Source organism: Podarcis cretensis (genome assembly GCF_951804945.1).
Source record: "Podarcis cretensis genome assembly, chromosome: 8".
NCBI lineage: Eukaryota > Metazoa > Chordata > Lepidosauria > Squamata > Lacertidae > Podarcis > Podarcis cretensis.
This window is the reverse complement of record NC_137177.1, coordinates 17,873,232-17,886,321: the sequence shown is the minus strand read 5'-3', so window position 1 is coordinate 17,886,321 and position 13,090 is coordinate 17,873,232. Positions and strand designations below refer to the sequence as shown.

Genomic DNA, 13,090 nt, shown 5'->3' with positions numbered 1-13,090 from the left:
AGAAGAAGAAGAAGTGTTTGGATTTGATATCCTGCTTTATCACTACCCGAAGGAGTCTCAAAGCGGCTAACATTCTCCTTTCCCTTCCTCCCCCACAACAAACACTCCGTGAGGTGAGTGGGGCTGAGAGACTTCAAAGAAGTGTGACAGGCCCAAGGTCACCCAGCAGCTGCATGTGGAGGAGCAGAGACGCGAACCCGGTTCACCAGATTACGAGTCTATTGCTCTTAACTACTACACCACACTGGCTCACATTGGAAGTCTGCTTCCAATGCATATAAAATCATAATAAAACATCAAACATTCCCTATACATGGAATGTATAATTACTTATTTCCTTGGTTTGGGTGGTTGTATAATTCCATACCAACTGATGAAAATAGGGACTGGACTTAACAGTCGGGGGTTCCTTTACCTTTACGTTTTTAAGGGAAAGCGGGACATTCTGGGATCAAATCAGAAACCTGAACGGCTTCTGTAAATCCGGGTTTGTCCCTGGAAAATAGGGACAGGGTCTGCAGATGCCAAACCCTAACATTGGCCCTACTTCAATATCCTTAGATTAAATATGCTTCTGTCTCCTTCTCCTCCTTTTCTTGTGCTTTTCGTAGTTGCACGTACAGCCAGAAATTCAGCAGGTGAGGCTTTTACCTATTACTGTCCACCACCTCTGTCCGAATGTCAAAGTCAGGATTCCATTGACCAAGAGACAGCATTAATCCATTTACTGTCACAAATATACAGCTCATCTGTAAGAGGGAGCTGGTGTCACGTTGGCATTGCTGCATAGGACCATCTTGTCACTGATTAACACTTTGCACTGCCCTCTAGTGAGTCGTAGTGGCACTGTGGGCCTATATTTATATCCCAGAGATGGTGCCATCATTCACCCTGGCTTTTTGTTCCATTCCAGATGGCCCTGGGCTCAGTAGCAGTCAAAGAAATGCACTGCACTGGCTTCCACTGCATCTGCCCCCCACGTTCCAGTCCTCCGCCTCAGCTTCAGTGGCAAGTGGATGGAGAGACCTGCGATGGGAATAGCCCAAGAGGGACCCTGAAGGTGGCTTGTTGAGTCCAGGCAAATGATGGCATCAGTTTCCTATGCCAGAAACAGAGCTTGGATGGGGATCACAATATCACCTGCCTTGGGGCAGATCCTCTTGGGGCCTACAGAGTAAAAGTTCTTGCACAGCAAACCTACTTTTCCAAAAGATTGGGCTTCTAACATTAAGGCAGGCATGGCCAAACTTGGCCCTTCAGCTGTTTTGGGACTACAATCCCCATCATCCCTAGCTAACAGGACCAGTGGTCAGGGATGATGGGTATTGTATTCCCAAAACAGCTGGAGGGCCAAGTTTGGCCATGCCTGCATTAAGGAAAAGGCAATGTTATCTATGCTTTCAGGATAGCTATAGAGTCACTCACAGGCGAGCACAGAGATGATGGCACTACAGTGTAAAGTTCCTACTCAACAAAATTGCAATAGGTAAGCCCCCCAGGGCTGAACCTGAATCATTGCCTGCAGCATTTGGAAACCTCAAAGAGGCAAATATAGGGTGCTGCTCCAGACTGAAGGGAACCCAGAAATCATTGCATAATTAACAATAAAAACAACAACAAAAACCATTTTATTATTTATTCCCTGCCCATCTAGCTGGGTTGCCCCAGCCACCCTGAGTGGCTTCCAGCACATATAAAAACATAAAAAAGCATCAAACATTATTTATTTATTTATTTATTTATTTATTAGATTTATATACTGCCCTTCATCATAAGATGTCAGGGTGGTTCACAGAATAAAATACAGGATAAAAACAAATAAATAAGTAAGACAATACCAGAAAAAACAATAACAATAGCATCAAAAGCTTCAGTATACAGGGCTGCCTACAGATGTCTTCTAAAAGTTGTATAGTTATTTATCTCCTAGCTTTGGGGGTCAGTTCATTTACTATTTTGCCTGATGAAGAGTTCTGAAGAATTCTAAACCTTGCACAGTATTTCATTTATTTTTTATTTTTTACATTTCAGTGGGCCTAATAAAGGTCCCACAATCCCTATTGTGGGATTGGGGATTTTGTTAATGGGCCAACATGGCTAACTTTGTTTTTCCCGTATACATAGCTATCTCTTCCTGGATCAATAACTAGGGCTAATATCAAGGTAGAAGCAATTGATTTAATGGGGGAAATGCAGAAGAGCAGATTTGGAGTGAATGTGCTGAACACAACAATACAGTGGTACCTTGGGTTAAGAACTTAATTCGTTCTGGAGGTCTGTTCTTAACCTGAAACTGTTCTTAATCTGAGGTACCACCTCAGGCGCCTCCCGCTGCTGCTGCGCCATCGTTGTGCAATTTCTGTTCTCATCCTGAAGCAAATTTCTTAACTCGAGGTACTATTTCTGGGATGGCAGAGTCTGTAACCTGAAGCGTCTGTAACCTGAGGTACCACTGTATTTATTTACTGGAGCTCCAGTGAAGCTGATGATTTGATATTGGAGCTTCCTGTGTTCTGGGCACTGTCCTCAGCAAAGGCATTTTCAAATGCAGAGAGGAGTGAGTGCCTCAGCTTCTGCCTGAAATCATAACCCATGAAGGCAAACAAGATGGGGTTGAGGCAGCTGTTGATGAAAGCCAAGCAGTATGCCAAACGTTCACCAATAATAAAAAGCTTTGACTGCGATTCCAGGCTTCCTGGTTCTTTCTTGTAGAAAGAGAGGATATGAGAGGGTAGCCAGCAGACAAAAAAGGCCGCAGTCACTGCTGTGATGACCTTGATGGGCTTGTTTGATTGGCTCAACTGGTTCCTCCTCAGTTTCAGAACAACTGCCCCATAGCAAACGACAATGACACTGAAGGGGATGATGAAGGCAAAGATGAATTGACTGATGGTCATTGCTTTGTGGGTGAACTTATTTTGTTCCTGAGTGTTGCCATAATCAGACTCACACCCCTTCTTGCCATTTGGATATGGAACCTCTTTGCTGAAATAGAAGCGTGTTGAACATAGCACCAAAGCCAAGATCCAAACTCCGAAGGCTACAATGGAAGCTCGCTGAGGGGTGCGGTGATTATGAGCCCACACCGGCCACCTTGTAGAAATGCATCGATCAAGGCTGATGACCATGAGGAGGTAAATGCTGGCATAAAGGTTGAGGTAGCTAAGGGTGCTTCCGATCTTGCACATCACTTCGCCAAATGGCCACTCTTCCAGGACTAAACTGGTAATTATCAGGGGCAGGGAGAAGGTGAATGTGAAATCAGCAATGGCCAAGTTGAGGAACCAGACAGTGTTGACTGTCCTCTTCATACGGAAGCTGGTGATAAAAATGACCAGCCCATTCCCAGTGACCCCCAACAGGAAGATAAGGCTGTAGGCTACTATAGTGAAAATATCCATCCTCCTCTCAAGGTCATCATTTGAATTGCTATGAGCTGTTGGTTCAGTTACACTCATCATTCTGTTCTGTGTGAGAGTCTACTCTTCTCCTTCTTTTCCTTGCTGAAACAAAATAATAAGAAAATAAGAACTAATGTGCTGGTTCATCTTTCTCATCCTTCTGTTTATCTCAGTAGCCCAGCCAGATGCATGTGGCAGCTCACAAGCAGATAAGGAACTCGCCACGTTACTTGTCCCCAAGAATATGGGATGGAGAAATATCCTGCCTCTAAATATGAGGTCCCCGTTTAGCTATTGCTAAATATGAGCAAATCTCTCCATTTGGAGTTTTTCAGTTTCTCATTTTTTCCCTAATCTTAAATGCAGTTCCTCACATTTCCAGATCAATTTGCAATTAAAAAAAAAAAAACCTCATGAAAATTCATCAATATTTCTGTACAAATGTATCATAATATACACCTTTTTGCAAAGCCCTTTCTTTTTGTATGCTTCTCCCTACATGTTTTAATGTATACTTTATCTCAGCATATGCATTTTTCAAAAGTATTTGGCTGAAGGAAATGGCGAAGGATAGCTGTGTTTCAGTTCTCTTGTTTCAGAATATTCAAATTATGTAGGCTCACCTTTAAATGAGAAATTATGGTAATACAATTTCTCCCCATTCTTAGCTGTTGTGCTTAATAACAACTCTCACCCCCCTTAGCAAAGCTAATTCCCAGGACTCCTTGGGGAAAGCAGATTCAGCCACAAAGTCCTGTGCCTTTGACACATGCATTCCAGAGAGAAATCTAGCCCATGTAGCTTTCCCAATTTAGTGATGCAATGTTTGTGAAGGATACACCTGATAGATATATCCTGTTCATTTTCATGCTAAAGAACTGAATCCAGTGTTAGGGAAACCTGGACTCCCTCCTCTCAAGCTATGTGTGCTTACCTTCTAAGCCAGACGAGTTGTCCTTCAGTCTCTTTGATTTCTTCCTGCAGACTGCTGGAGGAGTTTTCTGGAAGATATTTATATAGGCAGAAAAGGGTTTACTTTCAGAGAGTAATGCCTGCAAGATGTTTCAACATGTCTGCAAGAAGGAAATTGGATTGGCAGAGAATCCGTTATCAGGGAAAAAAGAGTATTGCGTAAGAGTCATTTAGTTCCAACTAAAGTACTTTGTGCCCTTCTGGTCTTTCTCCACATCAGTTCGGTATGTTGAAGTTCAAATCAGAATGTTAAAAAATGAAACCTCTCCTCAACTGAACAATTTTTGAAACAAAAGAAGTCACCTAGTGACTAGGGGTGGGCTACTCAGGCTGGGCAGCAGGGATGGCTAGGGTGTGAAATCAATCTTTGAACGAGTCAGACTGTTCACAAAAAACCCAACATTTTTTAGACAAGTGGATTGAAGTTGCCTTGTGATTAGGGGTGGATCACACAAGTTGGGCACCAGAGGCAGCTAAGATGTGTCAGGTCTCCTAGATCAGCGTTCTTCAACTTTGGGTCCCCAGACACTGAACTGTCTTTCCCAGGGTCCCACACACATAGCCAATGATCACGGATGGTGGGAGTTGTAGACTAACAATACCAGGGGACCCAAGATTGAAGCTACTCCCTTCACAACTATGGAAAGTGCAGCCTTGAGATGGACAATGGTGGGAGGTGAAACAGCACTGACCTCAACCAGGGCAGGGGTTTGCCGGACTACAGCTTCCATCATCTGGTACAGCTGGCTATGCTGGCTGAGGCTGATGGGAGTCGATTATTCCACAGGAATAAAGCATAGAAAAGGTTCAAATGGCCACCCATCTCTGCACATGTGTGGTGGATGGAATGAAAATGTTTTCAGCAGGTGCCAAAGATATGTCAGTAAGGGGGATGAGTGCATACTCTCCAACGTTTCTCTGATGAAAATAAGGATGTCCTGTTCCATAACAATATAAATAATAATAATTTTAATATTTATACTCCCGCCCATCTGACTGGGTTGCCCTAGCCACTCCGAGCAGATTCCAACATATATGAAAAATCATAAAACATTAAACCTTAAAAAACTTCCCATACATGGCTGCTTTCAGATGGTTTGGGTGTCGGATAACTCCATACCCTCCATCATTTCTCTGATGGAAATAGGAACATCCTATGGAAAGGCGGGACATTCCAGGATCAAATCAGAAACCAGGATGGCTTCTGTAAATCTGGGAGTGTTCCTGGAAAATAGGGACACTTGGAGGGTCTGTGAGTGTATCTCCCATGGGAGGGAATTCCACAACCAGAGAAATATGATGGTGGGCAGGACTATCAATAGGGCATCCTGAGGCATGGGCTGGAAATAAGAGGAGAGGCACTTCTCCCTGGTGAGCCAAGATTGCCAGAGTTCCCTCCAAGAATGCTGAGTTTTCAGCATGCTGGCTACAGATGTTAAGCCCTGACATTGGCCCTGCCTGAGGAAACTTAGAACAGATTTGCTGACTTCTTCTTCTTTAATTGTAGGACTGTTGTGCCTTTTACAGTTACATGCACAGGCAGGAATTCAGCAAGTGCGGCTCTTACTGATCCCTGCCCAGAACCTTCATCAGTTTGAGAGAGTCCACCATCCTGTTCTCTCAGTGCCCAGACAGATGTTTTGGGGAATCCCACAACCAGGACCTGAGCACAGTAGCAGTGATCCCCACTTGTGATCCCTAACAACTGGTACTCAGAGGCATACTGCCTTCAACAGCGGAGTTAGAAAAGAGCCATCATGGCTAGCTAGCCACAGATTTCAAAATGATTTCACTTGCATAATTGTGCAAGTCATATTGAGTTAAACAGAACATGCACAGGCAGATTATTCAGTGAAATAAGTCAGTGGGGAAAAAATATGATATGGATTTCATAAACCCATTTCATTTCTAATTAATTCAGTAGCATTCTCTCTTCCCAAAGGAAGAGAACACAATTGTTCAGTGTGTTCAAATTTGCCTCTTCTACATTTTTATCATATTCTGAATGAATTTCCTCTACTTTGATTTCAAGTCTGGTTCTTGGTCCGGGAAGAGGGAGGTGTGTACATGAAAATCAAAGTTAGCCACGTTGGCCCATTCTGAACCCGCCCCCCTCAAATTCACATTAGAGTAAGACTTTTTTCAGGCCAACCAAAATGTCAGAAAATGATGTGCAAGATTTCTCCACAACTCTTCCTCAGGCTACACAGAGGTGGCGAGAGCAGGAGAAGATGACCGATGTTGAAGCCATAGAAGTGGAATCATTGGGTCTTCAGATGCCATTCAAACCTACCTAACCTTAGCTCCTGCCATCTTGGAAAATGGCAAGGGGGGATGAAGAGCGCTGAAGTCCAGCAGCTTTTGGAGGTTCAGAAACTCACCAACCCTGCCACAGTCTCAATTTAATTGTGATCAAATTAAGTTCTCCTAGGCACAGTGCATATTTCAGTTTGCTCCCAGTGTTGGTTGTAGGGCTGTTGGGATAAAGAAGCTTACAATAGTTGATCCTCCTAAATGGGCCTTTACTCTGGTACAGTACAAAGTAGTATTCTCCACTAGCTTATGCTAGCCATCAATCAATGTTGTTGTGTAATCCCAAATCACAGCATCACCACAGGAAGGAAAAATATTCCTATGTTTCTGTTCTCTCCACAGCATCCAGCATGTTCCCCAACCCATCAAGTCATCATTCCAGAATGTAGGTTTGGTTTGGTTTGGTTCTACTTTGATTACAGTGAAACAACTGATGTTCCCACACTAGGGCAGAACTACCTGTGGCTCTGGCAGACCCGTTTCTCCCCAATATAGGTGCTTGTTGGCAAATCTTAAAAGGAGCTGGGAGGGACCTTTCTAGCAGAAAACTGATGGGAGAGCAATCCTGAACCTTTCTTCCTTTTCCCACCACCATTTCACCTTCAATCCATAATAACTTCCTTAAACATTAGGAAGAACTTTCTCTTGGTAAGAGCTGTTTGACAGTGGAATGGTCTCCCTCAGGTTGTGGACTTTCCTCCCTTGGAGGTTTTCAAGCAGAGGTTGGGTGGGCATCTGCTTTGTATGATTTTGTTGAGATTCCTGCTTTGCAGGGTGTTGGACTAGATGCCCCTCAGGGTCACTTTCAACACTATAGCTCTGTGATTCTGTGATACTAGGTTTCACTGTCAAAGAGGCCATGGAAGAATCCAGTGCCCCCTCCTCACTGCTTCTTTTCTGATGGAACTCATTCACTGAACCCACTTTCTAAGCATTTGGTTTACTTTTGTAGACTGGTATCTTAGAGGATTTCCTAGACGATATGTTGACAAGATCAGCCTAACACACAGGAAGTGAGACTGCAAAACACTTGGCAATCAAGACAAGAGCTCAGATGGCCTCAGTGGGTTTTAGAGAGATGCAATCAGGGTTGGGGAGCCTTTAGCCCTTCAGCTGTTGCTGAACTACAACTCCCATCAGCCCCATCAAGCGTAGGCAATGGCCAGAGATTATAGAGTTGTAGTTCAGCAACATCTGCAGGGCCAAAGGTTCCCCACATGTAATGGAATCAAAGTCTTGCTCGTATCATGTTTCATGTTATATGTAACATTCTGCAGAGTTTGCTACTCCAGCTGCATTTCAGACCCTCCAAGTGCCCCTATTGAAGTTGCTTAGCGATTAGGGGTGGATCAAACAGGTTGGGCACCAGAGGCAGCTAAGGTGTGTTCGGAGACCAGGTCTCCTAGATCAGTGTTCTTCAACTTTGGGTCCCCAGACACTGAACTGTCACTCCCAGGGTCCCCACCCAGCCAATGATCAGGGATGATTGGATTGCTTTTAGCATTAAGGAAAGGGACAGGGATATGCACTGGAAAGGTTGGATGACAATGGTTTTGATGCAATGTCATCTATGCTTTCAGGATAGCTATAGAGTCAATCACAAAGCGAGCATAGAGATATTGGCACTTCTGCGGCAATCAGCATCTCCTAGTCAGAGATGCACTGCCTCTGATCATTTAACTATAATGGCTAGGAACAATGGATAGATTTGCCCTCTAATTTGTCTTGACAGTTCTGAAGGCATCCCCCAGTTCTCCTTCATATTCTCCTACATCTACCATCATTCTTTCTTGCCACCAAGAAAGCAGTGCAAATGTGCACAATTAATCTGCCACACCAGATCTGGAGTTTAGAAACTTATCTTCTGATTCATGGCTTCCTTGATGTATTATCTCATTTCCTCTAGAGAGAGGGAAATGGCAATGCAAAAATGGAACTTTCAAAGCTGCCTTATAAAAGTCAATACTGAGACTAAGGAGGAGGAAGGTCAGAGCCACCCTCTGGACTTAGTTGTAGGGCAGAATGCAGGTAGGTGGGAAATGGATGAGGATGGGGTAGAAGCACATCAAACCCCCTAATACTTTGGTTCTCAAACTTTTTCCTCTGGGCTACACTTCCAGAATAAAAACCTGTTCACGCCACACTGAAATTTTTATTGATAAGAAATACATTGGAAAGCAAAAGGGAACAACTCCTCGCAGTGCTTAATTTGTAACACAAATTTGTTGTTGTTGTTTAGTCGTTTAGTCGTGTCCAACTCTTTGTGACCCCATGGACCAGAGCACACCAGGCACTCCTGTCTCCCACTGCCTCCCACAGTTTGGTCAAACTCATGCTGGTAGCTTCGAGAACACTGTCCAACCATCCCATCCTCTGTTGTCCCCTTCTCCTTGTGCCCTCAATCTTTCCCAACATCTTTTCCAGGGAGTCTTCTCTTCTCAAAAGGTGCCCAAAGTATTGGAGCCTCAGATACACTTATTAGGCAGAGATAATGGGAGTTAAAGTCCAACAACGTATGAAGGTTCATCAGTTTGGGCTAAAACACAGGATGGGCTTGGACGAAAAAAACAAACATATTTTTCCCAGATCCCCTTGAGCTGGTGAGAAGGAATATCACTTATTTATTTCTTAGTGTTTTTAAACTGCTTAATATTTAAGAACCTCTAAGAGGTATACAAAGATAGGACACCAGCATGATAAATTACCACCATTAAAACAGAGATCCCCAATAACGGACAAAAGTCAGAATTCAGGAATAACAATAATAGCAAAGAACAACAGTAGTAACAATCTGTTATTATTGTTGTTATTGTTATTGTTATTATTTATGCATTTTCACAGACTTAATATACTCACCTTACAATTTCTTACAGCTTCTTACAGAGCCTGGCGTGCTCTGGTCCATGGGGTCACAAAGAGTTGGACACGACTAAACGACTAAACAACAACAACAAATTTGTCTCGTATCAAAAGACTTCCGCCTCCACTTCTCCATGGTTCCTTATATATTTTGTTTTTTGCTTCGTATCCTTTTCATACCACCCAAATCATTCTGTACATTTACCATACTTCTGATATTTCTAACCTTACTTGGAAATTTATTTATTTGCACCTCTGGACAAATTATTTCTGTTTGGCATCACAGCAAATGGGGCTGCTCTTGGTCCCACCATGAATGCAAACTCTTCCATATACAACCAATATATTGAAAAGTGTTTACCACTCTTTAAACACTGTGTGTGTGATTGTGCATGTGTAGCGTTTTTGACATGGACTTCTAAGCTCTATTGCAAAGAGATGCCTTGGTTTTACTTTATGAAACCCTCTTCCTTTCAGTGTCCACGTCTTCGTAAGTGGATGTCCTCATTCCAAAATGCCTGTTTGACAACATAAGATGCTTGGCCTTTTGCTGTTCAAACCAGAACGCGGCTCAATTAACAGAAGAGGGTGGAAGCAAGCAGTGAGGATGATGTTGCCTGGATCTTCTGTAGTTCTTTTGCTCAGTGGAGGCTGCAGCATCACACACATGGCTGTGCACTCCTGGATGTCTTTGGCCCATGCAAGGAAAAAACAACAATATGTTTATTTCAAATGAAACAGGAAGAACATGGATTATTAGCACTGCTATTCCATAAACAGACATCAGCTGGATTTATTTATTTTAATACAAAAAAAGTTTGAAGTACTCTGGATGCGAGTTTGTGGTGTAGTGGATGTAATGGACAACATACAGTGAAGAAGAAAGATGCTATTAATTTCTGAATCCTTCCTCAAGTTGACAAAGAATGCAGTACTCAATTACCTTGTTTTGAAGTATTTCCTTGACATTATAACAAACCAGGCTGATTGTTCCTTGGACAGCTTTTAGGATTATAACTGGGATGAAAAACATTTGACCCTCTAAATCAGAGTTTCCCAAACAGGGGTCTCCAGCTGTTTTTGGACTACAGTTCCCATTATCCCTGACCACTGGTCCTGCTAGCTAGGGATGATGGGACCTGTAGTCCAAAAACAGTGGGAGACCCAAGTTTGGGAAACCCTGCACTAGATGTTCTTCGACTGCAACCCCTATTGTCCTTGATCATTCACTATGCTGGTTTGGAGCTAGGAATGGAATAATTTGTCCAGTTCCATGTCTCACTTTGCCAGTCTTATGTTGAGTTGTCCAGTTCTTTTGGCACCAATTGGCTTCTTCTTCTTCTTTTTTAAGTCCTCGTGAAAATGTGTCAGTAATTTAGAGTGCATTCCTCCTTTTTGTGCCATGTGGCCTAATGCACATTTTTGCAAGGGGTCTCCTTTAATGCTTTCACTTCCACATTCACCTGGAGAACTGCATTGCAACATTTGGGGAAATAAGAATTTGAAGGACAGTTGCATTTCGATTTGCATATTGTTTAGGAAAGTGCAAAATTGGCAGTACTCAGTTTCTCTCCCATCCTTGCCTGGGGATCCTCCAGTGCTTGTTTCTTGCTGGCTTAGGCCAGCAGCTGTCACACTTGGCCATCTTCTCTCAATTCCTCCCAGGAGGCATGACTGTGATGTGCAGAGAGGCAGCCAGCCCAGGCCATGCAAACCCACCACCTTTCTACATGCCAGATCTACTCAATTGATACATGCTGGTGGAATTCTTTTGAGTATGTAGCCAATAGATGGCAGGCAGAGCAGCAAGTGATGCTGGAGGAAAAGCTTCCATGCAGAGGAATATAGGAAGCTGCATTATATTATTCTTCCAGCAAGCCCAATATTGTCTACACAGACTGGCAACTGCTCTGCAGTGAACCAGACAGGGAGCATTCCCAGCCCTATGGTGAAATGCTGGGGACTGAACCTAGGACCTTCTCTATGCCAAGCAGATGTTCTGCCATTCATCTAGGATTCTTCTCCGAAGTGTGTCCTATGCTCCTTAAGTTAACCTGCTGCCTTCAAGTACAGTCATACCTTGGGTTACAGTCACTTCATGTTGCGTTTTTCTGAGCTGCGGACCACCGAAACCCAGAAGTACTGGAATGGGTTACTTCCGGGTTTTGGCAGTCACTCATGTGCAGAAGCGCCAAATCACAACCCACGCATGCGCAGACGTGGGTTGCGAACATGCATCCCGCACGGATCACGTTCGCAACCTGAGCATCCACTGCACTGGGGTAGTTGCTGTCCCATCCCCAGTGCTGAAGCAAGACCTGACTGCCAGTCAGGTCAGCTTCTGTATGTGGAACAAGAGCATGGGGTATGGGTGGGGAAGAAATCTTGCTCTTTGCTTCATGCAGACAAATGTCTTGGGGCAGCCATGGATGGAAAGGTTAGAGGTTGTTTTGTTTTACTTGACCCTGTCTGTCTTGAAGCCCATTTCCCTTTTTATGTTGTGTGCAGAAGCCCAATAAACAGCTTAATGTTGACAGGTGGTTGTTGTTGTTGCCTCAAAACTGTTACCATTTTCTCCTGTGTGAAAAGAATCAAAGAGGCAGAAGACAGGGAGAAGTCAGAAGTCAGAACTAGAGCTTTTATCCAGTTGAAGCCCAAAACACTGACCACATTTCCCCACTGTTACCTTCTGCCAAAATGGCTAAGTCCAAATGAATTGAACAATAATTCCAATTAACAGAAGAAGATCAAAACAATCATTTTTAAAAAGCTGAGAGCCAAGCTTTGTTTAAAAATCTAAAGAACATTCCAAAATAAATTTAAGTAGCAGAAAAACCAGTGTGTGGGGCACCATTGCTAGTGAAATACCACCTCCATGGAAGAAAATAATTTGCTACATCCCAGGTGCTAGGACAGAAAAGACCCTGTGGGACATTGCCCCCAAGTCACAGAATCATTCCATGCAGATTTTTGTAAATGATTTCCCATAAAAATAGAAGGGGAAGATGCCCGAGAATCTAACCCTGCTTACATCCTGTTTGACTAAGCCATCTTCTGAGACTTCTGCTTTTCTGGTTCCTATTACCTAATTCCCTGTGAGGGGTAAGCTATCATTCTGAGGATTCACAGTTCACAAGAAGAGGTTTAGTAAGTAGATGCTTGGGAGGTTCTTTTGAGGGCTGGTGAGCAGAGCCAACCCTACTATTGGACAGGGTGAGGGAGCTGCTTCAGGCAGAAAGCTGATTTAAGGTGTTGTGTCAAAATAATTTGACTGGCCTTTAATACTATGCACCTTGTTTTTTTGTTTTGTTTTTTGGTGTGTGTGTGTGTGTGTGTGTGTGTGTGTGTGTGAGTTCCTGCTCCACCTCAAATATCAAAATGTCTTGGGCTTGCCCTGGTGTTAAAGGCAGCTTTCTTTCTGTTTCTCTTTTTCTCTCTCTCCCACTCTCAGAGAAAGGAGCAAAAGAGGCTGTTTTTCCCAAGGGCGACTATTGCAGAACAAAACTCAGGCAAGAATCGGAAGGTTCTGGAGGGGGGTAGTTCTC

The 13,090-nt window shown here is 43.5% G+C and overlaps 1 pseudogene across 1 annotated transcript; it reads right to left on the bottom strand.

Moving 5' to 3' along the window:
• Positions 1–1,686: 1,686 nt before the first annotated feature.
• On the bottom strand, positions 1,687–4,468 carry LOC307221835 (formyl peptide receptor 2 pseudogene; annotated as a pseudogene). The gene is made up of 2 exons (XR_013843844.1): positions 4,336–4,468; positions 1,687–3,503 (listed from the first exon to the last, which is right to left on the bottom strand). The product of XR_013843844.1 is annotated as a formyl peptide receptor 2 pseudogene (transcript).
• Between the last annotated feature and the right edge of the window lie 8,622 nt (positions 4,469–13,090).